General features: G+C 60.8%; 1 protein-coding gene across 8 annotated transcripts in view; it reads right to left on the bottom strand.

The window, feature by feature from the left end:
- The window catches only part of RIMBP2 (RIMS binding protein 2), a 156,393-nt gene extending 129,768 nt beyond the window's left edge, over nucleotides 1-26,625 (bottom strand). For 7 of the 8 annotated variants that reach the window (XM_075996430.1, XM_075996421.1, XM_075996428.1 and 4 more), the window contains exon 1: nucleotides 26,460-26,625. The gene's annotated coding sequence lies outside the window, so the exon portion shown is untranslated. Of the gene's footprint in view, nucleotides 1-25,544; nucleotides 25,734-26,459 lie in introns of those variants that run through there. The other variant, XM_075996423.1, reaches the window with a different exon arrangement.
- Between the last annotated feature and the right edge of the window lie 393 nt (nucleotides 26,626-27,018).

Here is a 27,018-nt window from a genome sequence, read left to right as displayed (position 1 = left end):
GCGCCGCAAACACGCCCAAGCCTCCTTTGGGAAACCCGCCCACGGGGCGTGAGCCGGTGTCGGGGCCTGCCCACCCAGGGGGCTCCGTCCCTGTCCCCTGAGCGCGCTCCCTCCCCGGCACGTGCAATGCATCAGGGACGCCTTGGAACGCGGCGCTGTCAGCCCTAAACGCTGACCCGGGCCCTTCGCCAGGGGAGCCCCGAGGTGCTGTGACTGTCTGCAGACCACCCTTCGGCCGCCCCGCAAACAAGCGAGGCTTCGAGTTGTTTTCTTAGCCGGTGGTTGTTTTCTAGGGGGCAGAGGGGAGTGGCGGGGGAGATATTTTCCCCCGATCAAAACAAGCAGGTGCATCTATAATGCAAATCGCACCCGCGCCCTAGAAGAAAACTGCCGGTGACACGTGCGATGCGTTGGCTGCTGACCTTGGAGGAAAATACCTGAGAGATTTCAGACACTCTTCCCTTGAACAGAAATGTACACGGCCTTTTTTCTTTAAAAAAGAGGAAAAAAAACCAGCTTTGTAACTGCCGTCAGAAGCACACTAAGCACGGATGAAACGGCTTCAGAACACGCTCGTTTCTGTGAAGAGAGAAAACAGCTCCGCCCGGGGTCACCACGGAGTCCCTGGCTTCCAAACAGCGTCTCTCCCTGAGGGCGGAGCTTTCCCAGGGATGCGTTTTGGGGACACTGTGGGTGTCACGCCCCCCACGAGGCTCGGCAACCCCAGTCCTGCTCTGCAGGGAGACGGGAGGGTGGCACATGGGGACTCCCAGCAACTGCCCCGGGGGGCCGGGTGCTCAGAAAGACAGGTTTAAAAACAGGAATTGCGGCCGGGCGCAGTGGCTCACGCCTGTCATTCCAGCACTCTGGGAGGCCGAGGCGGGAGGATCGCTCGAGGTCAGGAGTTCGAAACCAGCCAGAGCAAGAGTGAGACCCCGCCTCTACCAAAAATAGAAAGAAATTAATTGGCCAATTAAAAACATATAGAAAAAATTAGCCGGGCATGGTGGCGCATGCCTGTAGTCCCAGCTACTCGGGAGGCTGAGGCAGGAGGATGGCTTGAGCCCAGGAGTCTGAGGTTGCTGTGAGCTAGGCTGACGCCACGGCACTCACTCTAGCCTGGGCAACTAAGCGAGACTCTGTCTCAAAAAATAAAATAAAATAAAATAAAATAAAATATAAAATAAAATAAAAAATAAAATAAAATAAAAAGACCTCGCCGAGTAGCCGCAGGTGCCCTGGCTGGAGACAGAGCTTGCAACAGGAAGGCCACCGTCCCTGGAGCCTGCGGCCACAGCACAGGACACGGGGCTCCCGTGTGGATGTCCCGGGTGCCCTGAGTCCCACGTGGACAAATTCAGGGACTGTCCCGTGCCCGTCCCGCCCCCACCAGGTGCTGTCCAGCAGCCTGTGGTCCTGGCACTCGTGTACTCCGGCCGCCCGGCGAGGGCTGGGACGGTGCCATTCGCGTCTGTGTGTTCGCGCTCCCCGCACACACGCTCGCAGGGCCTCCACTCCGCATCTGCAGACGACACGGCCGTTTCCACGGTGAGAAAGGAGAGGGCGGACAGCACCGGGAGGGAGGCAGACCAGGAGGATCGCATTTCGCTGAGCAAATTGACAAAAGGTCAAAAAGCTTGATCTGGGCTACTGATGGGCTCGCTCTGAAAGCGAAACTGCCATTTAAATATTTATAGCCGAGCGAGCGCTGTGACCGCAGGGACGGCCGCTCGGAGTCCGCGGTTGGGCCGGTGCACGAGAAGCAGCCGAGTCCCTTCCGACAGCGCCGGGCCGGCGTTGCTGCGCCTGCGACCAGCCGGCCGAAACCGTGCCTCGAATCTGGAGAGGACAGGAGCTGTTGTGCCAGGCAGGTGGCGGAGCAGGAAGGCATCGGGTACGCACGGGAGGCCAGACATGGAGGCTCACGCCTGTAATCCCAGCACTCTGGGAGGCCGAGGCCGGAGGATCACTCAAGGTCAGGAGTTGGAAACCAGCCTGAGCAAGAACGAGACCCCGTCTCTACTAAAAATAGAAAGAAATTAATTGGCCATCTAAATATATAGAGAGAAATAAAATGAGCCGGGCGCGGTGACTCACGCCTGTCATCCCAGCGCTCTGGGAGGCCGAGGCAGGAGGATTGCTCGAGGTCAGGAGTTCGAGACCAGCCTGAACAAGAGCAAGACCCCGTCTCTACCATAAATAGAAAGAAATTAATTGGCCAACTAATATATATATATATAGAAATAATTAGCCGGGCATGGTGGCACATGTCTGTAGTCCCAGCTACTCGGGAGGCTGAGGCAGGAGGATCACTTGAGCCCCGGAGTCTGAGGTTGCTGTGGGCGAGGCTGATGCCACGGCACTCACTCTAGCCTGGGTGACAGAGTGAGACTCTGTCTCAAAATAAAAAAAACAACAACAACAAAAGTGCACACGGGAAAACGCGCTTAAACTCTCTGCTATCGCACGTTCCTGCCGTCCTCCTCGTCCAAACTCCGACTCGCCGACGTCCCAGCACAGCAGCCCCCCGTGAATCAGTCCCGCCCCCATCGTGGGAAAGACCGAGAGTCTGACAGACGGCCAGACCGGCAGTGGGCTTCACGCTCCGCACCTCGTGCTGCCCAGGAGAAACACAGCGTGGGCCAGGTGCATGGCTCTAAACTGTCCGGTAGCCGCTCTAAATAAAGCAGGAAGGACAGATAAAATTAACTTTAATAATGAACGAGATATACGTACCCAAACTATTGTCACTGCGACACATAACCAGTGCAAAGCCATTGATGCTGGTTGGCATGCTTTTTCTCTTACTAAGTCTTCAAAACCCAGTGCGCACTTCGGTGCGGAAGAGCCTCATTTCGGGGGCTCGGTGGCCTCGTGGGGCTGCTGTGCCGGGCAGGCGGGACTAAGGGACAGGAAGAGAACGTGAATGGCGCTGTTGCCTTGGGGTTGAGAAGGGGCAACAGGCCGGGCGCGGTGGCTCACGCCTGTCATCCTAGAACTCTGGGAGGCCGAGGCGGGCGGATTGCTCGAGGTCAGGAGCTCGAAACCAGCCTGAGCAAGAGCGAGACCCCATCTCTGCTATAAATAGAAAGAAATTAATTGGCCAACTAATATACATAGAAAAAATTAGCCGGGCATGGTGGCGCATGCCTGAAGTCCTAGCTACTCGGGAGGCTGAGGCAGGAGGATTGCTTGTGAGGTGGAGGTTGCTGTGAGCGAGGCTGATGCTACGGCACTCACTGTAGCCTGGGCAACAAAGCAAGACTCTGTCTCAAAAAAAAAAAAAAGAAAGAAAAGAAAAAGAAAAAGGAAAAAAAAAGAAGGGGCAGCTGCTGACATCAGACACCTGGAGGACCGCAGGAAGCATGAGTGCTCCCGGGTTTGGTAACGGGGATGTGAATATACCCGGAGATTTTGCCTCCAAGCTCCCGCCTCCACCCTCTGCACGTGGCCCCTCTGGACCTGCACGGAGACCCCGTGCTCTCTGGAGGCGTCTGCATGCAACATGCCACGTCACAGCGGGGCCGGGGGAGAACACGGGTGCTCATGAGACAGGTGTAAGGCGCCGGCGCAAACCGTGCAAACCGGGAATCATGGGAGACAGGTGGGACCTGCAATGGGAGCGTGAACGTGACCCTGATCTCCACGGGGGTCGCGACCTCTGAGAGGCCGCGGCTCGGGATCAGAAAAGAGTCGGGATGTTTACGACGGTGAACACGACGCCAGCTGCCTGGAAGCCGGGAACCAGCGACGGAGTCCGTTCCCCCGCCAGATGCCGGGGTCTGCGGGGAAGGGGCAACCGGCCTGAGCCTCCACAGCCCGCCAGCCCAGATCCAGCTCCCGGGGGGCCAGGAGGGCCTTTGCCGGGCCGCCCGCCACCAGGGCACGTGCGGCTGGAAATGGAGCCGCAGCTCCGAGTCTCGCTCCGCTCATCTTAAACCGGGAGCGCCGTCCGGGGCGGCGGCGGCTGTGTGTGCCTGCGTTCCAGATGCCACGCCTCCCCCCTCCGGCCCCGGGGGCCCCAGCCTCTCCCCAGGAGACTAACCTGTCTCCCTCTGCTGAGTTCCAGGCCACCTGGGAGCCCTTGGTGCTTAGGGTCAACCATGTGACCGGGCCGTAGCCAATCCCAGCGTCTCATTCTCGCGGGCACAGGGACCGGCTCAGGGCTGGGCAGGGGAGCTAGGCTGGTCCAGCCATAATTATTAATCCCAGCCCTGTTGAAGGAGCTGGACAAAGAGGCTCCTTTCCTCTTTGTCCACTAGCCCAGGAGGGCGTGAGCTGTGTGGCTGAGAAGCAGAAGGGAGACCAAGGATCTCTTACACAACCACGCACAGCGACCCCCTTGGTGCCCGCCGTGAGCGCAGACGTGGTGGCTGGCACTGCAGCAGCCATTGTGTGACCCCGAGGGGAAACCACCAAGAGACCCTGGCCCTGAACCACCGTCCGCAGCTACCTGCTTCCAGACTTCTCATGAAGGCGAAATGAAACCTCACTGTTTAAACCACAATCAGTCAGATTTCCTTACTTTCAGGTACTGCAATTCCTAACTGATCTACTTCCCCACCCAAGCATAGTTCCCTAACCACTCTGTCTCACATCTTCCGCTCCAGACGTCCCTGCCATGTTTCTCTGATTACTCTTCCTTGTTGCACAAACTAAAATTGTCTTGCTAGTGTACTGGCTATCTGGCCTCCTCCCCCCCCCACGGGTAAGTGCCATGGGAACGGGACATGCCCCGTCTTACTCACCGGACACCTCCAATGCCCAGAACGGCGCCCACGGACAAGAAGACAGGCCGTGAACACGCGTTGAACGCGGGGTTTATCAACCCCACGCTGCTGCTGAGACTCAGGCCTAGACGAATGTTCGTTGCTCGGGGTCTTCCCGGGCACCGTAGGGGGTTTTGCGGCACCAGCTCCACCCGCCCGATGCCAGCCTCGTGGCCTCCCCGACCTCCGTCCCCGGGCGTGACAGCCAGAAACGTCTCCAGACATCATTGATGTCCCCTGGAGGCAAAACCACCCCGTCGGGAACCGATGATTTAATTAACGAGTTTAAGGAACGCCTGAATGGCCTTCTCCAAGGGCACGCGAAAAATGAGACAACGTCGGCCGGGCGCGGTGGCTCGCGCCTGTGGTCCCGGCACTCTGGGAGGCCGAGGTGGGAGGTTCGCTCGAGCTCAGGAGTTCGAGACCAGCCTGAGCAAGAGCGAGACCCCGTCTCTACTAAGAATAGAAAGAAATTAGCCGGGCAACTAAAAATAGAAACAATGAGCCGGGCATGGTGGCGCGTGCCTGTAGTCCCAGATACTCAGGAGGCTGAGGCAGGAGGATCGCTTGAGCCCAGGAGTCTGAGGTTGCGGTGAGCGAGGCTGACGCCACGGCACTCTAGCCAGGGCGACTGAGTGAGACTCTGTCTCAAAAAAAAGTAAAAAGGATACAATATCGAAATATGCTGGCAGATGAGAAGGTCTGGCAAAAAAGAAAAAAGAAATGCCACTTAGAAGAAAATCACTTACCGTCAAATGAAATCACACGGCACGATGGTCGTGGGCCAGCATCTCTGCCGATCTGTTCTTGGGCTTAATTTGAGACGCGATGTGGCGCGGTTTCAGGGCAGGAGCAGGCCACGTTCTGACACTGCCCGCCTCCGAGGGGGGCGTGAAGCCCCGCACGTCGGCAGCGGCGGGGCAGCCCGGAGCGCGGCTGGAGCCTCCGCGGGCGCTCCCAGGGTTCTGAGATAGCTCCCTTTAGACCCCGATCCCTCGCTAGAAATGCCGCGCCCCGGCTCTGAGCAAATTACACAGATGGAGACAGAAATAAATGCGCGCTCTTGGCCAGGTCTGACTCTCACAACACGACTCATTAAATCAATTAAATCACTTGCTTGGCAGGATTATTTATGGAAATAAGAAAATCGCTTTCCATCAGCAAGTCTGAGGGTGGCTAAACACCATCTTCAAATTGGAGGGCCGGATTGAGCGCACGCTCACATATTTTGGGTGAGAATTAAGGCCCTACATTACATTAAAACCTCACGGTGTGTAAGGCATCTTCGACGCTCGCAAACGCCCTCAGATCCACTCGGGACATTCGGCCCTGGCGTCTCGTCCCAGGGCCGCCGTTTGGCGGCGTCGGCGTTTGCAGGGCAGAGCCGGGAGCGCAGGGGGTCGGGTGGCGCACGCGAGCTGCCAACCGAGCACGAACCAGAACCGGAGGTTCTGACGGTCAAGCCCGCGCCTGGGGTCAGACACACGGAGGGCGGATGGCAGACAAGCGCCCCAGAACACCGGACAACCGCGCCTCCACGAGAGCCGACCGGGGCCGCTCGGAGGCAGGACGGGAGGCCCTTACCCTGTCGCCAGAGCCTCTGTTCCTTTCTTCAAGAAAGTTGTCGGGGCCGGGCGAGGTGGCTCACACCTGTGATCCCGGCACTCTGGGAGGCTGAGGCCGGAGGATCGCTTGAGGTCAGGCGTTCGAAACCAGCCTGAGCAAGAGCGAGACCCCGTCTCTACTATAAATAGAAAGAAATTAATTGGCTAACTAATATATATAGAAAAAATTAGCCGGGCATGGTGGCGTATGCCTGCAGTCCCAGCTACTTGGGAGGCTGAGGCAGGAGGATTGCTTGAGCCCAGGAGTCTGAGGTTGCTGTGAGCTAGGCTGATGCCACGGCACTCACTCTAGCCCGGGCAACAAAGCAAGACTCTGTCGGAAAAAAAAAAAAAGAAAAAAAAAAAAAAGGAACACTGTCAGAATTCTGGGTATTATAGGAAATTGTCGTGGTTTGGGTTTTTACCATTAGCAACCAATTCAAAATGGAAAACACAGCATGTTTGCAGGCCTTATCAGAGCCTTTAGAGCAACACTTTGTGACCTTCCTGCCTTCCTCTTCCCGAATACCTTTGTTCCTTAAGCCAGTGGTCCCCCAACCTTTTCAGCAGCAGGGATCAGTTTCATAGAAGACCATTTTTCCACGAATCAGGTAACGGGCTGCTGACCCTAACAGGCCACAGACTAGTACTGGCCCACGGCCCAGGGGTCGGGGACCGCAGCCCTACGGCCCCCGTGACAAACAATGGCCCAGCCCCAAACGTCAGCACGGCCGAGGCTGAGAAACGCTGGCCCAGGAAGCGCTGGGCAGGAGGGACACAGTTTGCACCACGCATCCTTTTGTGCTGTGAATCTTCACCGTGTGGTGTATTAACTTTCAAAACAAATGTTTTGTCATGTTTCCGTATCTGAAGCCTGGGGAGACCTCGGCGGGTGGGAAGGAATACTTATCTCTGCAGCACGTGCACCCTCTGCTAATGATTAACCGGCGGGACCAGGGCCCGAAAGGTACGAGAGAGACCTCAAACCCCAAGGCTGAACGTTTCAAATGAGGAACAACGGTGAGGAAACCCTGTAACTATCTTCCCCACGTAACAAGGCTTATTCCTAAGGACTATAAATAAATTTTTAAAAAGTGACATGTGCTTTTACAAATATCTTTTGTGATGAAATTGCAACAAAGTTTCCAGCATTTTAAGTGAACAACTTAGTAGCACACGGTATAGTCCTAATGTTACGGAACCGCCACCTCATCCAGACCCCGAATTTTCTCATCACCCCGAGCGGAACCTCCGTCCCCACTAAACGATAGTGCCCCCTCCCACCTCTCCCATGCCCTTGTAGCCTCTATCCTACTTTTTTTCTACCGATATGTTTTTGACTCTTTTAAAAATCAATCTTGAGGCCGGGCGCGGTGGCTCACGCCTGTCATCCTAGCACTCTGGGAGGCCGAGGCGGGCGGATTGCTTAAGGTCAGGAGTTCAAAACCAGCCTGAGCAAGAGTGAGACCCCGTCTCTACTATAAAAATAGAAAGAAATTAATTGGCCAACTAATATATATATATATAAATTAGCCGGGCATGGTGGTGCATGCCTGTAGTCCCAGCTCCTCGGGAGGCTGAGGCAGGAGGATCGCTTGAGCCCAGGAGTTTGAGGTTGCTGTGAGCTAGGCTGACGCCATGGCACTCACTCTAGCCTGGGCAACAGAGTGAGACTCTGTCTCAAAAAAAAAAAAAAAGAAATCAATCTTGGCCGGGCGCAGTGGCTCATGCCTATAATCCTAGCACTCTGGGAGGCCAAGGCGGGAGGATCGCTCAAGGTCAGGAGTTCGAGACCAGCCTGAGCAAGACCCCGTCTCTACTATAAACAGAAAGAAATTAATTGGCCAACTAAAACTACATAGAAAAAATTAGCCGGGCATGGTGGCGCATGCTTGTAGTCCCAGATACTCGGGAGGCTGAGGCAGGAGGATCGCTTGAGCCCAGGAGTCTGAGGTTGCTGTGAGCGAGGCTGACGCCACGGCACTCACTCTAGCCTGGGCAACAAAGCGAGACTCTGTCTCAAAAAAAAAAAAAAAAACAAAAAAAAGCCGAGGGTAAGCGACACTTTCAGATGAACCACAGGTCGTGTAAATTAATTACTGGCTCTGGTAATTGAGACGTGTAATTCTCTTCTGCACACGCTCCTCACACCGTAGCCCCACGCTAGTGCTTCGCACGCACACGAGTGTGGCAGAGACAGCCCTCCCCGCCCCCGAGGATGAGGGACCACTTCCATGGCGTGTGTCCCTGCTGGGTGGTGGCCACCAGCCCGCCCAGGGACTCCGTCCCCAGCGGGAGGGGCTGGCACCAGCTGAGGGACACACCTCACCTCCGGCCCAGGGAGCCTCCTGCACCCCCGGCCTCCCCGCCGCCCGCGCAGGGGCTGAGGGGCCCAGGAGGACCTCGGAGCCCGAGACGGGAAAGACCCAAGTTCCCGAACCGGCGCTCGGGGGAGCCGCCCGCGGACCCCGGATGGTGCCTCGTGCAGCTGCGGCGGCCCTGCCATCGTTGCTGCGGCCCGTCAACCCGGCCCCACCGCGGCCACCCACGCAACCCCCTCAAATCTGCACCAGGCTTCGCTCACCGGGGGTCTCCCATAAAAGTTGCTGTTGCTGAATGTTGAAAATAAAAAACCATTTTTTTTAAATAGCTACATGCTATAAAATTTGATCTTCAAAAAAGATTCAAAGGAAATTAGCAACGAAGCACACGCCGTGACGGGCAGACAAGGGGGTTCTTTTCACCATCTTCCCACACTGAGCGGTGAGGACAGGTCCGGCAAAGAGACCCACGCGCCAACGCACGGCCCAGACGTGCGGGACCCTTTGCGGCAGGAATCTGACGGGCGGAACACGAGTGGCCACGCCCGAGTATCTATCTCAAACGTAAGTGTCGCTCGCTGTAGACAAAACACTTCTCCCCAAGATATTTATAAGTAATTCTATTCTTTTACAGAAATTACCGGGCCTACCGATCGGAGCAATTATTTCAGAGATGAATTACGCTTGGTGAATTCAGCCTTAACACGTGTTAAGAGGTTGTAAGAGGCCCAGGACCCCATTTGGAAGTAGGGCCCTTACAGAGGTACCTGAGGTAAAGAGACAGATGAGGCCATGGTGGCTCGGGGTGGGGGATCCCCAAACCCAATGAGGGCTCTCTTTTTTCTTTGAGACACAGTCTCGCTCTGTTGCCCGGGCTGGAGTGCCGTGGTGTCAGCCTCACTCACAGCAACCTCAGACTCCTGGGCTCAAGCGATCCTCCTGCCTCAGCCTCCCGAGTAGCTGGGACTACAGGCATGCACCACCATGCCCGGCTAAGTTTTTCTATATATTTTTAGTTGGCCAATTAATTTCTTTCTATTTTTTTTTTTAATTGAGACAGAGTCTCACTTTGTTGCCCAGGCCAGAGTGAGTGCTGTGGCGTCAGCCTAGCTCACAGCAACCTCACACTCCTGGGCTCAAGCGATCCTCCTGCCTCAGCCTCCCGAATAGCTTGGACTACAGCCATGCGCCACCACGCCCGGCTCATTTTTTCTATTAGTTGGCCAATTAGTTTCTTTCTATTTATAGTAGAGACGGGGTCTTGCTCTTGCTCAGGCTGGTCTCGAACTCCTGAGCTCGAGCGATCCTCCCGCCTCGGCCTCCCAGAGTGCTGGGATGACAGGCGAGAGCCACCGCCCCGGCCCAATGAGTGTTCTCATCGGAGACAGAAAAGGCCTCGAGGCCACCAGAGCACGCCCGTGTCCCCTGGGGGGCCGTCCCCAGTGTAGCCTCCCCTTACCGAGTCCTGCCCGTCTCTCCCGCGACCCCCCACAGGCCTTCTTGCCACGTGGGCGAGACGCCTGGCTGAGAAGCTTCTCCACGGCCTCATGGTCCTCACCCACAAAGAGCGACACTCACACTCTGCGCCCCCCGCTGGGCTGCTGGGTCACAGGACACCCCCAGCGAAGGCAGGAGGGGCGGGAGGCGAGGCCCAGACGGGAGCCCCGAGGCGAGGCCCAGACGGGAGGCCAGAGACGAGGTCCAGACGGAAGCCCCGAGGCGAGGTCCAGACGGGAGCCCCGAGGCGAAGCCCAGACGGGAGCCCCGAGGCGAGGCCCAGACGGGAGGCCAGAGATGAGGCCCAGACGGAAGCCCCGAGACAAGGCCGAGACGGGAGCCCTGAGGCGAGGCCGAGACGGGAGCCCCGAGGCGAGGCCCAGATGGGAGCCCCGAGACGACCACCCGCCCGGGGTCCTCCCACACCACACGGAAGCTCAAACCCGGCCGAGAGGCGCCGTCCAGCCGCTCTGCAGACGTGGAGGCCGCATGGCCGGGAGCACGCACGGGCTGCACACCCAGCTCCCCGCTGAGCGGAGAGGGTGTCCAGCCGTCGTCGCGGGGCCGGGAGCGGGGCAGCAGATGGCCGCGTGACGGTGACACTGAGGAGGGAGGGCCGAGAGCTGCCAGGGCTGCCAGGAGGGCGGGCGCGGCCGGGGAGGAGGAAGGAGGGAGGCCGCAGGGCAAACACCGCGGGGACACGCACCAGCCCCTCTGCCTGCGGGTGACACGCACACGCACACGCACACGCAGGCCGAGAAGAGTCGCTGTGACCCCCACAGAGCAGAGATTAAAGGCGGCCTTCCAGCCGGCGTCGCCAGGGAGAGGGACCTGCATCTTCTTGTCATTTAAGCCTCTCCTGGCCTTTATTAAGTTTTTTTTTTTTTTGAGACAGAGTCTCACTTTGTTGTCCAGGCTAGAGTGAGTGCCGTGGCGTCAGCCTAGCTCACAGCAACCTCAAACTCCTGGGCTCAAGCAATCCTCCTGCCTCAGCCTCCCGAGTAGCTGGGACTACAGGCATGCGCCACCATGCCCGGCTAGTTTTTTCTATATATTTTTAGTTGGCCAATTAATTTCTTTCTATTTATAGTAGAGACAGGGCCTCGCTCTTGCTCAGGCTGGTTTCCAACTCCTAACCTCAAGCAATCCTCTCACCTCGGCCTCCCAGAGTGTTAGGATTACAGGCGTGAGCCACCGCGCCCGGCCTCTCCTCTTCTTTTCAAAGTGAAAAATGTCATCACGGCGTTTCTCAGGTTGGGACTGACGCTGCACGCCGCGGCGTGCCGTCGTTGGATAAAGGAAAGGAAAACCAGGCAAAGGGGACGTGGGACCGCCGGCGCGTCCCTGCACGGCTTCTGCACGGCTCTGCGGCACCGATTCCACCAGACAATTGTTTCTCTGGCCGAGGCTCCCAGGCGGCGAGGCTCCAAGCAAAGCGGGCAGGCAAATAAAAATCAAGCCCTCAAACGGAGACCAGCGCAGGCGACGCGGGCGGAGAGAAGAGAAAGGCCTGAACAGGAAGACGCAGCCGGCTGGACACGCGGCTCTCGCCCCGGCCTGCAGAGCGGCGACCGACAATCGTCACCGCGGAGAGATCGCCGGGACCCACCGTCCCTGCCCCACCACGCCGGGGACCCCCTGTGCGTCCCGCTGTGCAGGGCGGGTGTGGGACAGGCTGTCCACCTTGCGGTCACGTGACCGCCTCCCACTCCCTCCCACGGGAACGGCACGCGAGCACAGCCATGGCCGGGGGAGGACAGATCGCCGGGACGGGCGGTACGGCGGGACCCGGCAAGCTCAGCTCTGCGCAGCAGGGTCCTCACCAGGACCGACATCGGGGAGGCTCCTGCGTCTGCCCTGCAGCGCGGCCGGGTGGGGGACCCTCCGCCGTGGGCACCTCCGGCTGAGCCTCAGGTGCCGGCCCGGCCCGAGACCAGCAGGAGGAACGCAGCCCGACGGCGTGAACCCTGGCCCCCGCGGAGAACCGGGACAGGAAGCTGCGTGGGTCTCCTCAGCTTGGTGACAAGTGACGGCAGAGGGCGGCTCAAACAGCACCCGCCTGTGAGCTCGTGGCCCGGACAGGCTCGGCCGGGCGCCCTGCTCAGGGCCCCGCGACTCTGCTTCCAGGCTCCAGGCAGGGTCTGCTCTCAGGCCCGCTCGGGCTCGGGCAGGGAGGGCTGAGCCCCGAGTCCCTGCGGTGCCCGCCGGGCCCCTCTGGGCAACTGGAGGCGGCTTCTCACGAGGCCCCTTCCCTCTCCAGGGTCAGCGACCGAGAATCCAATCTCCCCGAGCCTCCGCGCCCGCTGCCTCCCTCCTGCTGCCAGTGGGAGGAAGTTCGGGGCTCTCGGGCTGAGACCAGGCTCCCCGGAGGCCTCCCCTGCATCTCAGGGTGACGTAGCCCTGGAGGGAACCGCGGTCGCTGCCAGGCCCCAGGGACTGGGCTGTGGAATCTCGGGGGCTCTGTCGCAATTCCACCTGTGCTCGTTCCTGCCGCCCGAGAGCCTCAGGGAATGTGGCTCCAGGGGGTCCTGGCAGCCGTTTTGCCACCACGAGGCAAGGCACCCTGCGCGCCCCCCCCCCCCCGTCAGAATCAGGAAAGGAGAAGACGGACTTGGAGTCTCAGCAGGATTATCGGGGACCTGAATCAAGCCGCGCCTGACCCGCCCTCCCCAGAGATGCTCCCTCCTCCGGCCACACGTTCCCTTTGGGTCTGTTCCAGCCTGGGAAGGGTTTTCCGTCCGTGGCCCCTTGTCGGTCCTAACTGACATATCTGAGATGGGACAACCGCGGCGGAATCTTCTACGCCAGCAACAAGCCCGCAGACCGCACACTTCCGAAGGAATCTCCCAACACCAAGGAGAAGCACATGGCCGGGCACGGCGGCTCACGCCTGTAATCCCAGCACTCTGGGAGGCCAAGGCGGGCGGATCACTCAGGGTCAGGAGTTCGAAACCAGCCTGAGCAAGAGGGAGACCCCGTCTCTACCAAAAATAGAAAGAAATTAGCTGGACAATTAAAAACATATATAGAAAAAATTAGCTGGGCATGGTGGCGCATGCCTGTAGTCCCAGCTACTGGGGAGGCTGAGGCAGGAGGATCGCCTGAGCCCAGGAGTCTGAGGTTGCTGTGAGCTAGGCTGACACAACGGCACTGTAGCCCGGGCAACAGAGCCAGACTCTTGTCTCAAAGGCTCCTGGTGGCCTGGACGGTGCCCTCCCGGCCGTGGCCCTCGGCGGTCACAGCTGCGTCCGGAAGGCTGCAGGTGGCCGAGCTGGGCCTCCCCGATGCGTGGACACCTGCCAGGTGCGTGGACACCTGCCGGGATCTGGGAGGCGGGGTCTGCGGCGTCTGGGGGAGGAGCCCGGGTGCTGCCACCGTGAAAAGGGAGAGTCTGTCTCTGGAAACGGGACAGAGGTAGGAAGGACCCGGGAGGCAGGCGTCTACTGCCCGGAGGGGCAGCCGGGGCGCACCCGCAGCCTGGGGGGCGGGAAGCCGGGGTCTCAGTCCTGCCTCTGCGATGACACCTCCACGTCCCCAGCCTCAGAGGAGAGAACAGGCGCCAGGGTGGGAAGCGCCGGGGGCAGAGGTGGGAGGCGGAGGGGCGTCCCCACAGGTGGGGCGTGACCCCCGACCTCCCCCGGGTGTGGACAGCAGCCTCGCGGGGCAGCGGATCCCTGCGAGCTCACCTCCCCGCCCCTCCCCCCCGCCGCGCCGCCCGCCCCCGCCCCCCCCATGTCCTGTTTACCACAAAGCAGCTTAATCGCCTGGCGCTGAGCAGCCAGGAACAGAGGCTGATTCGATGAGCCTTTTGTTCTCTTTATTTATTAAAGTTTAATTAAAAACCATTGAAGGCTCCCCGCCCCGATGCACGGACATCAATCTCACCCAGACCCGCCAGGTCCGATTCCAGCCGAGACCGGGGCGCCCCTCCCCACCCCCCCCACTCCTGGGACCCCCACCCCCCCTAAGCGCCTTCCGCAGGCGGCCGGACGGGCATTCTAGGAAGCGTTGTCCAAACCGCAGGCCTCGGCCCACCGGGCTGTGGAGTCGATTTGGTAGGTGTTAACACGGTTTGTAAAAATAAAATATGGAGTGGGATGGAATGGCACAGGCGGGGTGTGTATGGGCTAGAACATATGCACACGCACGCACACACGTGAGCCACGGACACGGACACCTCCTCCCGTGGCCCCAGCGTGGGCCCCACATTTCTGTTCTGTCACCCCTCAGAACACTCTGTCTCCCTGCTCGCCTGCAAACTCCACGTTCTAGCACGCCCTGGCCGGGCAACAATGCGACTGATTGGAGGGAGGAATGAATGAATGAATGAGAAGGAGGATACAAAGACCTGGCTCCAAATCCATTTTTTAAGACAGTTCCTGAGTGTGTCTGCACACGCACACAAAAAACATCAGTGCCCGGTGTGGAGGCGCGTGCCTGTAGTCCCGGCTACTCGGGAGGCTGAGGCAGGAGGATCTCTTGAGCTCAGGATTTGAGACCAGCCTGAGCAAGAGCGAGACCCCGTCTCTACTAAAAATAGAAAGAAATTAATTAGCCAACTAAAAATATATATAGAAGAAATAAGCCAGGCATGGTGGTGCATGTCTGTAGTCCCAGCTACTCGGGAGGCTGAGGCAGGAGGATCACCTGAGCCCAGGAGTTTGAGGTTGCTGTGAGCGAGGCTGATGCCAGGGCACTGTACCCCGGGCAACAGAGTGAGACTCTGTCTCAAAAAAGAAAAGAATAAAAAAACCTCCGGCAGGAAAAGCACTGTGTCTTTAAAGGGTCATTGTTTTTTAAAAGCTTGGCAGGGACATTCCGCTTGCCACCGCTTGCCCCGGCCCCGCCCGGCCACCCTCGCTGGCTGGCGGGGCCTCAGGGCTGGCCGGGCTCTGCCGCCTGGGATCTGCATCCATAATCGGATCCCAGGTGCTGTGGCCTCACGTGACGCGAAGGCTGCCACCTACGCTCATCGGCCTTCTGCAAAGGAGCCGCCTCCCCTCGGGCGGCCGGGGCTTCTGCACGTTCTGACGGAGGCCGGGCCGGGCAGCCACCCGCGTGCGTGCGCAGCGCTGGGCTTGTTTTGAAACGGAGGTTCCCGGGAGAGGACGGAGAGCAGCGACCCTTCACGGAGCTTAGCCGAGCAGAGAGGGAGGGAGACCTGGCGGGGGTAGGGAAGCGAGCAGGGAACTGGCCCCAGGCCTGCGCGCCCCCCACGCGGTGGGGTGAACCCGGCTCCTTCCTGCCACTTCCCGGTGGCGCCAGCAAAGTCACCTCGAGTGTCCCCCTCTGTGCCCGCAACGCCCAGGGGAGCTGCCTCTGCCTGGATTAGCCGCACGTTAAGCCCTCGGCTGCTGCCGGAAGGTGTGGGGCGGGGGAGGGGGTCACCCTGCGGCCGGAATCCTTTCCCGCTGGCACCAGGACAAAGGGGGGGCAGGGCTCCCACCTGTCGCTCCGGCAACCAGGGCTGGGCCCCACACCTCTTGCCTCTTGCTTAGCAAATAAGAGCCAACGCCCCTGAAGGCAGTTTTTTTTAGTTGTTTGCTTGTTTGGTTTTTTTTTTAAGACAGAGTCTCACTCTGTTGCCCAGGCTAGAGTGAGTGCCGTGGCATAAGCCCAGCTCACAGCAACCTCAGACTCCTGGGCTCAAGCGATCCTCCTGCCTCAGCTTCCCGAGTAGCTGGGACTACAGGCACGCGCCACCACGCCCGGCTGATTTTTTCTATATGGTTTTAGTTGGCCAATTAATTTCTTTCTATTTATAGTAGAGACGGGGTCTCGCTCTTGCTCAGGCTGGTCTCGAACTCCTGACCTGGAGCAATCTGCCCGCCTCGGCCTCCCAGAGTGCTGGGGTGACAGGCGTGAGCCATCGCGCCCGGCCCTGAATGGCAGTCTTAAAATCCAGAAGTGATCTGACATCAGGGGGCCCTTCCGTCTTCCAGCCCGGCTTCCGGAGAGTTCCCTCGGTTGGTTTTACAGCTGTAGGTTCCCCCGAGCGCGGGACGCCCACCAGAGAGCAGGTACGACAGCGCAACAATGCATAAGGTCCCCAAACTCGGGGGTTCAGCCCCCCCGGGTTCAAATCCCGATTTTGCTGCCTTCCCGCTGTGTTATCTGAGGCTGACTGCTCAACCCCTCTGTTCCTCCTTGCTTTCCCGCACAACGGGGGGGGGGGGGGGCAGTAGCCCGCTGCGTTCGTGCCCTGTGGCTGCCACAAACCCGGCAGCTTCAAACCGCAGAAGTTTATTCCCTCACAGATCTGGGGCCAGAGGTCCAAAGTCAAGGCTGGGCAGGGCCGGACCCGCCAAAGCCCCTCTGTCTCACGCGGGCTGGGCCCAGCGGGCCCGGAACCTTCCTCCTCCTGAGATCCGACCTCGCTGGGTGGTGACACCCCAAGGCCGGGAGGGCAGGGAGCGCCAGGCACCCCCAACCCCCCAGCTCTAGCCCCCCCCCCCCGTCCTCTTGGCTGTTCCGGATTTGTATATTTTATGATAAACCGGTACATGCAAAAAAAATTTTTTTAATTATTTTAAAAGATCCTGGACTTTATCACATCTTTTGCCTCCTACGGTGAGACCCCCGGATCCGGGGACCAGGGTGTGCACCTGTCACTGGGGCCACTCTGGCGGACCGCGAGCGGGGCAGGGCCGGGCGCGGAGGCCCGAGGGGCGGGGAAGGCAGCACAGGGCGGGGCGGCAGGTCCTGTGCCCCAGGCGCCAGGGCGGCCACAGAGAGGAGAGGCCAGGTGCGGTGCGAAGGGGAGGGCTGCTAGCGGGCCCCTGCGCAGGGACAGCCGGAGAGTCTGCGAGGAGGAAACGTTTACAGAAGAAACACTCAGCTCAGAGACAGAGAGAGAGACAGAGTGACAGACAGAGAGAGACATAGACACAGAGATACAGTGAGAGACAGAGACAGACTGAGACAGAGACAGAGACAGAGAGACAGAGTGAGACAGAGACACAGAGTGAGAGACAGAGTGAGACAGAGACAGCGTGAGAGACAGAAACAAAGACAGAGACACAGAGACAGAGTGAGAGACAGAGACACAGAGACAGAGACAAAGTGAGACAAAGACAGACTGAGACAGAGTCAGAGACAAAGACAGAGACACAGAGACATAGAGACAGAGTGAGAGACAGAGACAGAGTGAGACAAAGACAGAGAGACTGAGACAGAGTCAGAGACAGAGAGAGACAGAGACAAAGGGACAGAGACAGAGAGACAGCCAGAGGCAGAGACAGAGAGAGACGCTACACACGGGCCCTGTCTCCACGCCCCGCAGCACCCCTCTGGCTTCCTGGAAGCCCTGGCGCCCGTGGACAAGCGCGTGGAGGGCCCGCACGGTGGAGTGCTATCTAGCCACAAAGAGGGATGAGATCTGACACACGCCACGCCACGGCTGAACCACGCGTGATGCCGCGTGGAAGGAGCCAGACAGGAGGGAGCACACATATCACCTGTTCATGAAACGTCCGGGAACGGGGTCCATGGGGACAGAAAGCACACGGGGGGGGGGGGGCAGGGCAGCAGGGCTGGGGGCAGGGTGTCGCCTAAGGGGACCTCACGGCTCTGAAATTGCCCGTGGCGACGGCCCTCGTCGCTGAGAACAGGCACGAGCGCGTGGGGAGCCAGGCGGTGCGCGAGCCCGCCTCCCTGAAGCCGCTGAAACAGCGGCCTGTGCCCGCCGGGCGGCTCCCGGAGGCTCGAGCAGGAGGCCGGACAGGCCTTGCTCCAGAGCCCCGCGGGTCCCAGCGCGCGTCCGGGTCCGGGAGCGGCTCGTCCGGGGGTGTGGGGATCTCGGCTCCCGGGCCAGGCGGACCGGGCGGGACCCCTGCCCCAGCCTCCCGCGGCCCGGCCCTGGAGAAGCCCGTCCTCCCACCTGCAAGGCGGGCACGGAGCCGCCGTGCCCAGCACACGCGCCCCGCGACGGGCACAGAAGCAGCGAGGCGGCCACCTGTGGGCGGCCGACGGCAGATGGGGCTGCCGCATTTGGGTGCGAAGGCTGTTCACGCAAGTTTCTTTATTTAATTCTCATGATCAAAGAAAACGGTGCAGGACTGGGGTGAGGGAGCCCTGCCTAGGGCCTGGGGCTGGGGACGGGGACCGTCCCGCCCGGGGCTGGCCAGGGCCCCGGCCCGTCCCGCGTGCCGTCCCATCCGCTCAGCTTCTCTCCAAGAGACAATCAGCGGGCCGGGCGCGGCGGCTCACGCCTGTCATCCCAGCACTCTGGGGGGCCGAGGCGGGAGGATCGCTCAAGAGCAGGAGTTCGAGTCCAGCCTGAGCAAGAGCCAGACCCTGTCTCTACTAAAAAAAATACAAAGAAATTACCTGGACAACTAAATATATATATACTGAGGACTCAACTCTGATCTTTTTCTTTTGCTAAAATCTCCTTCCTAAGGAGGCCAGCTGGGTCAGGCTGACAAAAGGTAAATTCCCACTAAGCGCCGCCCTGATTCTGATATGGCATTAACGTCACCTAAAAGATAAGAAGTCCCTGTCTTAACTCAAGCATCCTAGCAGATGCCTGTCATAAATTTAAAATATCTTAAAGCATCCTAGCGGGCGCCTATTGTAAATTTAAAACATCCTCCTGTCTGGACCTCCCAGAGTGCTCATACCCTTATCTTAAAATAAGCATATCCTTTCCGGTCTTCTAGATAAAGTCTAACTCTCTCAGCCAATTGCCAGCCGAGAAATCTTTTCTTTTTTTCTAATTTTTTTTTTATTTCAGCATATTATGGGGGTACAAATGTTAAGGTTATATATATTGCCCATGCCCCCTCCCCACTCCCACCCACCTGACACCCCATAAATGTTATTCCTATATGTCCACTTAAGTGTTGATCCATTAATACCAATTTGATGGTGAATACATGTGGTGCTTGTTTTTCCATTCTTTTTTTTTTTTTTTTCCAGCCGAGAAATCTTTAAACCCACCTATAACCTGTAAGCACCCACTTGGAGATGTCTCACCTTTTGGGGCCAAACCAATGTGTGCCTCTCACGTATTGATTTGTGACTTTGCCTATAACCCCTGTCTCTCTGAAATGTATAAAACTGAACTGTCACCCAGCCACAGCGAGCCCACTTGCTCAAGGCCACTTGGCAGTGGCTCTGGGTCATGGTCCTCAAATTTGGCTCAGAATAAATCTCTTTAAAATTATTTTACAGAGTTTGTCTTTTTTCCGTTGACCATTTTTATATATTAACAATTAGCCGGGCAAGGTGGTGCATGCCTGTAGTCCCAGCTACTCAGGAGGCTGAGGCAGGAGGATCGCTGGAGCCCAAGAGTCTGAGGTTGCTGTGAGCGAGGCTGACGCCACGGCACTCACTCTAGCCTGGGCAACAGAGCCAGACTCTGTCTCGAAAAAAACAACAACCCTCGGCCCCTGAGCACCCAGCTCTCTAAAGGCCCGGCCTCTTCCCCGTCTGCTCGCAGCCTCCCGGCGCTCCGGGGCTCCCTGCGGGTGGAGGGGGTCAGAGCCGAGCCGGCCTGCGGCCATCCCTCCTTCCGCCCCGGCTCTCCGTCCGGGCAACACGGCCGTGCAGCGGCCACATATTTCTCTGACTTAGAAACCGTAGTCGATGGTAACCGTCACTATCACCCCGAGGAAAACCAGCTCCGTCCGGCCAGCCCGGCGGCCAGCCTAGATACAACTGTCGCGGAGCGCACGCGGCGCTAGGCCCCCAGGACTGCGGGGGCTGCGGGAATCCCACCGGAGTCCCAGCGCCAGGCCTGCGGCGCGGGCAGGGCCTCGGCCCACGCAGACGCCTGCCCACAGGCAGGACAGGCAGGTCCCTCTTTCCTGGCGGGCCGGGAGGGGGGAGGCAGGAGGGGAAGGGGGGACTTCTGCACCCAAACGGACACCCGCCGCCCACTCCCCGGAGAGGAGACGGACGGGACACCCCCCCCCCCACACACACACACACACACACACACACGGGTCTGCAGGTGCCCTGGGGGCTCCCGGCCGACACCCAGGTCAGAGGGGGGACTCGACCCCAGGGCCTGCCGCTCCACACACGCCCAGGAGCTCTGTGCACATCCTCGGAAACTGAGGCTGTGAGGGCAACTCACACGCTTCCTTCCCGCCTTCCACCCTCAGGGCCTGCGCTGTCTGCCCCGGGAGTCTGCTCCGCCAGGTCCTGTCATGCTTCTCAGCCGGAACGCCACCTCCTCCCTGAGGCCTTCCCAGATCATCCCGCCAGTCTCTCACCGCCACTGTTGGAGCTGTCTGCATGGCGCAGACAGGTGGGCCAGCGATGCATTCGCCTGCCGCTGCCCACACACACACACACATGCACACACGTACACACGTGCATACACGCATGCACTGCACACATGTGCACATGCACACACATACACACATGCATGCACATGCACACATATGCACACATGCACTGTACACATACCCATACACAAATGCGCAAAAACATGCATGCACACATCACGCACATGCATGCACACGTGCGCACACATGCATATACACATGTCCGCGTACAAACACACATGTATACGCACATGCATACGCACATGCACACACACAGGAGTGCCACCTTCACGGGAGCAGGGACCTCGTCTATCTCGTCCGCTGCCGTGTGCCCAGCACTTAACACGGCCTCGGTATGTAGCAGGCACTCACACGCCTGCTGAACGAGCGACCGGGGGCGCCGCCTCAGTCAGGGCCGTGCGGAGATGAAGGAGCCACGGGCACCGCCTCTCGGCGCCGTCCCAGCCACAGACAGCCGCACACACGTGCGGCGAGCGTGCAGGGAGAAGGGCGCACACGCCAGCAGCCAGACCCGCGAGGGCGCCTGCCCTGCGTCCTTGCGCTTCCTGCGATCCGTCTCCCAGGAGCGTTTGCTGAGCACCTACTGCACACCGGCCGCCCAGACAGCTCGCGATCCAGGCCACTGCGGACGGAGGCCGTGAGGCCGCCTCTGCACCGGCCCCGTGCTGGGACCCTGGTCCACACACGCGGCTCCGCGCAGCCCAGGCCCCGGGGGACGACGCCCCCACACACGCACACGCACGTGAGCAGCAAGAAGAGCCCGCCCCGCCTCCCAAAGCCCAGACGCACCTGGCGGCCCCCGGTCCGGACAGTCCAGCAGCGTCGCGGCAGACCGAACCCGGGTTCGAGCCCAGGGGCCGCCCAGCAAACAGCACTCCAGGCCCGGCTCCGTGTGGCCGGCCTGCTCAGAGACAGCTACGGTCACGCGGCTCTCGAGACGGGGCATGTCCTGGGAAGTTCCATGCTGGGTAATGTCACCGCCGTGCACACGTCAGAGCACGCACACGTGCTGCACGGCACAGCCGAGCGCACGCCCCCCGAAGGCCTTCAGGGGCAACGGCACGCACGGCATCGGCTACGAGAGGGCTGCAGACCTTCTGAAGCGCCTAAGGATGTTCTACATTTATTTTTTTTATTATTTTTTTTTGAGACAGAGTCCCGCTTTGTTGCCCAGGCTAGAGTGAGTGCCGTGGCGTCAGCCTAGCTCACAGCAACCTCCATCTCCTGGGCTCAAGCAATCCTCCTGCCTCAGCCTCCCGAGTAGCTGGGACTACAGGCATGCGCCACCATGCCCGGCTAATTTTTTCTATATATATTAGTTGGCCAATTAACTTCTATTTATAGTAGAGACGGGGTCTCGCTCTTGCTCAGGCTGGTTTCGAACTCCTGACCTTGAGCGATCCTCCCGCCTCGGCCTCCCAGAGTGCTGGGATGACAGGCGTGAGCCACCGCGCCCGGCCACCATTAACATTTTCTATATATGAGTAGGGGTACGCTCTAAAACAATGATAAAAGTACAGTAACTACATAAAGCTGAGATGTACTGATAACCACTGCCTATCAACAGCACGTGCTACGCACGTACACAACTGGATGTGCAGGACTGGCGGTGCAGCAAGCCTGTCCACACCGGCCTCACCACAAACGTGAGCCATGTCTCCTGCCACAGCGGTGAGGCGGCTATGACGTCACCAGAGGGTAGGAATTTTTCGGCTCCGTCATAACTTTATGGGACCACCATCGTACACTTGGCCTGTCACCGACAGGACGCCGTCACGGGGCACATGGCTGTGTTCCTCCAGGAACACATGCCCCTACAACGGGTGGCCTGGGTGCGGGGTACAGGGTTCAGGTTTCAAGGTTCATGAGAAATATTTTCTTCTTCAAGTTTCTTCAGTGGTTCTTGGTGATTAAAAACAGACCTTCGTGGCCAGGCGCGGTGGCTCAGACCTGGAACCCTAGCACTCTGGGAGGCCGAGGAGGGAGGATCGCTCAAGGTCAGGAATTCAAGACCAGCCTGAGCAAGAGCCAGACCCCATCTCTACTTAAAAAATAGAAAGAAATTAGCTGGACAACTAAAAACACATATAGAAAAAATTAGCCGGGCATGGTGGCGCATGCCTGTAGTGCCAGCTACTCGGGAGGCTGAGGCAGGAGGATCACTTGAGCCCAGGAGTTGGAGGTTGCTGTGAGCGAGGCTGACGCCACGGCACTCTAGCCCAGGCGACAAAGTGAGACTCTGTCTTAAAAAAAAAAAATGTACCTTCAGAAGTCAAGGGGTACAGCTGAGTCTCTATCACTGTAAGATTGGGCGGATCGGCCCCAGCTGCCCCCAGAACTGCCTCTGGGCGGGGTGTCGGCCGCGTCTCAAAGGCGAAGACCCAGGCAGGGTCCCCACACACAGGCACGGAGCCCCGAGGCCCCCCACCTGGGTGACTCCAAACGTGCCTCCAGTCCCCTCTGCCCAGCCCTGTCACCCGGGAGCCACCCCACCCCAGACTACTGCACTCTGCCCGGTTTGGAACTGTAAGATCTTTTCAGCTCACTCCCAGCTGCCTTCAGGGAGCCATGGAGGGGGAAGCGTGGTCTACGGGGCCGGACAGAATGGGGCCGACGTGGGGAAGCCAGGCAGGGCCAGGCGCGGGGGAAGCAGGATCCCGGAGAGCAAACGGGAAGGACCCGCTGGAACGAAGTGGACATGTCCCCTGTGGCCCCACAGTGCCACAGGGGGACACTTCTGAGATGTGTCCCGAAACGGTGCCCACACAGGACCGCACGTGGACACACGCCACACCTGGACAAGTACCACACGTGGACAGGAGCCACACCTGGACGAGTGCCACACCTGGACAGGAGCCACACCTGGATGAGTGCCACACCTGGACACACCTGGACAAACACCACACCTGGACACATGCCACACCTGGATGAGTACCACACCTGGACACACCTGGACAAATGCTACACCTGGACACATGCCACACCCGCATACCAGCCACACCTGGACGAGTGCCACACCTGGATGAGTACCACACCTGGACGAGTGCCACACCTGGACACACGCCACACCTGGACACATGCCACACCTGGACATGGGCAAGGACTTTCCCGCAGCATCGCTTGTGCAGCAGAGCTTGGGACGCCCTGGCTGGGGACAGGTGCACACAGGTGGGTGACAAGCTCTGGGGAGGCCGTGGCGGTTAGGAGTGACTAACCAGAAACACACGGAAACGAGGGTCGGTCAGGACAGCGCAGGCCCCGCGAGCAGAGCGGGAACAGCGACGTGCAGAGCACAGGCACGGCCGGGAGCTGTGCACGGAGGCAATTTCCAGACTGTCACACCTGGGGCAGGACTGACCCTCCAGAGAGCCAGCGGGCAGTGAGGGTTGGGGCAAAGAGACAGCGACAGAGGGAGGGAGGGAGGGGACGGAGAGAGACAGAGGGAGAGAAAGGACAGCACCGGCCGTGACAGCCGCCAGGGACGCCGGAGTGCCACCGGGACAGCCCTTCGCACCAGCGTCACCCACAGGACGGGCACCCGCCCCTCTGCACAAAGCCTCCCCCACCCGTCACAAGACCAGGCAGCTTTTCAGACGGGTGGAAGCGAAAAGGGAAACTGAGGAAACGAGTCGTGCACCACGTGGTCTAAGTCCAATGGGCTTGGAGAGGAGGAACAGGTTTTCTTGGGGTTGCCGTGGGCGTCTCTGCCCACTCACAACAGACCAGCGCGGGGCTCCCGGCACCTCACAGCTCCCGGACCCCCGGCCACCGGCCGCCGTGGGAAGCACCGGGAAGCTCCGTGTGGAGCCCCCACCCGCCTGAGCCAGGCACTCGCCACAGCGCCCCAGGGAGACCCCGGCCTGACCCCTCCTCTTTGGCCCTTGGGGGCCCGCCCCGCCCTGGGAGGCTAGTGCTTGGGCGGCGGGCTTCACTGCAGCGGCAGCCAGAGCTCACAGACAGACAGACAGACAGACCGACAGACCACACTGGGGGGGGGGTGCAGAGAGCGCCTCCAATCAGGGGTCGCCGGCATGGGGTCCCGGGGCCGGCCGCAGGCAGCCTTGGCACGCCCTGGGAACCCGGGGGAAATGCAAACCCTTGGCGCCTGCCTCCCTGCCCAGGCGCGGGGACTCGGGGTTCTGACCCCCCTGGCCGGACGCCCCAAGAGCAGCGCTGCTCTAATTGGAGCCCCGGCCCACCCCAGAGGTACACAGGGGAGCGGCAAGGAAAGCAGGGGGAGCTGGGGAGAGCCAGCTGCTCCGGCCCCTCCCCGCCCTGACGCACCTGCTGTCCCTCCTGCGAAGCCAGCGCCTGCCGGGTCCAGAGCACCTCACCGGCGCACCACTCCGGTCCGGAGCACCTCACCGCGCACCACGCTGCGCACCACGCCGGTGGGCTGAGCTGCTTCCCTGCTTGCTTTTCTTTTTAAAGGCCCGGCGTGCTCACGCTGCCCGCACATTGGCCTCACCTGGGGGAAGCTTCCCGAGCCCCCACGAGCCCGGCTGGCTGGCGCTGCCCGGAGAGCCGGCCGGCCGGGCCTGCAGGTCACACGTCCCCGGTCTCCGCGGCACGTGGGCAGCGCCAGCCTCCCCTGACCCAGTTTGCCGTCCTCCGGGAAGGGGCGGCGGTGAACGCCAGCTGCCGGCGCCTTCCCTGAACGCGCTGCCAGGCCTTGCTCGGCCGGGGGCTGCCATATGGCCGGCGGGGCCGCCCCACACCCGGCCACCCCACCCTGCAGATGGGGCCTCTGCCTGCCTTTGTGTCACGCCACGTCGCCTCGGAACCTTCTGGAGTGAGGGCTGGGAGCCCAGAGCACGCCCTGCCCGTCCCACCTGGAGCGGGGGCGCCTCCCTGACCCCGCACAGCGAGGCGGGACCCCAGCCCCGACGCCAGGCACCCACGGCCAGGCCTGGGGGGGCGCGGGCTCCAGGGGGCCCCGCAGGGCTGGGAGACAGCCGGGGGGCAGGGCCGCGGGGGTGGGGTTTTCAGAGTCCCCCGCTGGGCTGTCCACCCTAAACCCAGGCATGTTCGGACGCTTCCCGCCGGCCGCCCGCACACCTGTCTTCATTTCAGAGCCGACTGCTCTTCCTCCTGGCGCTGGCGGAGGCGGGTGTTGTTCTGTCTCGGAACAGAGTCCCCCTCAGGGTCCGCGGTGAGGGAACAGGGAGCTGCACCCGGCGCCTCCTGGCTCAGCCGCCAGCTGGGACCACGCACGGCCCACGCGGCGCGCTCGCCTGGCGGTGGCAGGTGGCTGGAGGCGGCACTTCTGCCCTCCCGCCCCTCCTCCCCCTGCCCCCTGCCCCCCGGAGTCGCCCAGCCCTCCTCGCCGCCGCCAGCGCGCTCTGGGGACAGGACCCCGCGGCCCGCGCAGGCCCCGCCCCGGTCCCAGCAGGCGCTGCTGTCCCGGCGGACGTGCGGTATCCGAGCGGGGCGGCCCCGCAGACGGCCTGGGGCACGCGCGCGGCACACGCACGCACAGCTCTGCGGGGGACACCGCTTGACACACAGATCGTGCCGGTCGGTCGGTGGGACGTGCGCGGACAGACTCCTGCGCGCAGGCTGGGCGGGCGCGTCCCCCCAGCGCCCGGCTCTCCGCGCCCCGCGCCCCCGCCCCGCACAGGGGCCACCAAGGCCGGACGCCGCTGCGGCCCCCTCCCTGTCCCCCGCCCTGCGCTCCCGCGCCGGCCCGACTTTGCCTGGAGGGGCCTCTCCGGAGCGGAGCGCGCCAGGGGCGGCCGGGTCACAGCGCCAAGGCACCGGCCTGGAGACCGATGACCCAGCCGGCCCCGGGCGCGCAGGGCCCGCAGCCTCGCAGGGCCCCGCTGAAGGGCATCCTGCGGCCGCCGGGGTAAACTTCGCCCGGGGAGGAGTGCCCAGCCAGCCCCTGCGCTCCAGCGCCCTGCAGCTCCAAGCGCGGAGAGGCGAGGGGGACGGGGAGCTATTTTTAGGAGAGAAAAATAAATCTCAGGCTACCTTAGAGGCCGGCAGTGCCGGGGCCCGGGAGGTTCGCGGCGGAGACGACTGCGGCGCGCTGTGTCAGATTACAAACTGGGGAGAGTGGAGGGGGGCAGGCGGAGGCGGCACCAGCCAGCATCGCAGGGCACTGGCGTGTCGGCCGCTTGCATCCAGCTAGACATGATTCATTAGTTTTCTGCAAGCGGCGCGGGCGGGGAGAGGGAGGGAGGGAGGAACCATCCGCCGTGCAGCGGCGGCAGCAGCAGGCAGAGCCTGTGAGACGTCAGCGCTGGAACACACGCGCGCACAGGCGCGCACACGCACCCAGCCGGCCATACCTGCCCCCGCGGCCAGTGTCTGCCCCACCGAGCCGGGTCAGGGGCCCGGGCAAACATGGAGGCGAAACCGCTGTCTTCCCCGTGCGGGGCGGGGGAGGGGTGGTCCTCCCTCTGCCTGGTGGACCCAGGCAGGTGCACACGACCGGCCCCTGCAGGTGGCCGGGTTTTCAAGCCGGCCCTGAGCTGCCTGGGTCTTTACTGTCGCGTGGGGCTCCCCTGCCTCCCCAAGCCCCCAATTA

The sequence above is a fragment of the Microcebus murinus genome, chromosome 22, assembly GCF_040939455.1.
Source record: "Microcebus murinus isolate Inina chromosome 22, M.murinus_Inina_mat1.0, whole genome shotgun sequence".
Classification (NCBI taxonomy): Eukaryota; Metazoa; Chordata; class Mammalia; order Primates; family Cheirogaleidae; genus Microcebus; species Microcebus murinus.
The sequence above is the reverse complement of the archived record's forward strand: the minus strand, read 5'-3'. Positions and strand labels throughout refer to the sequence as shown.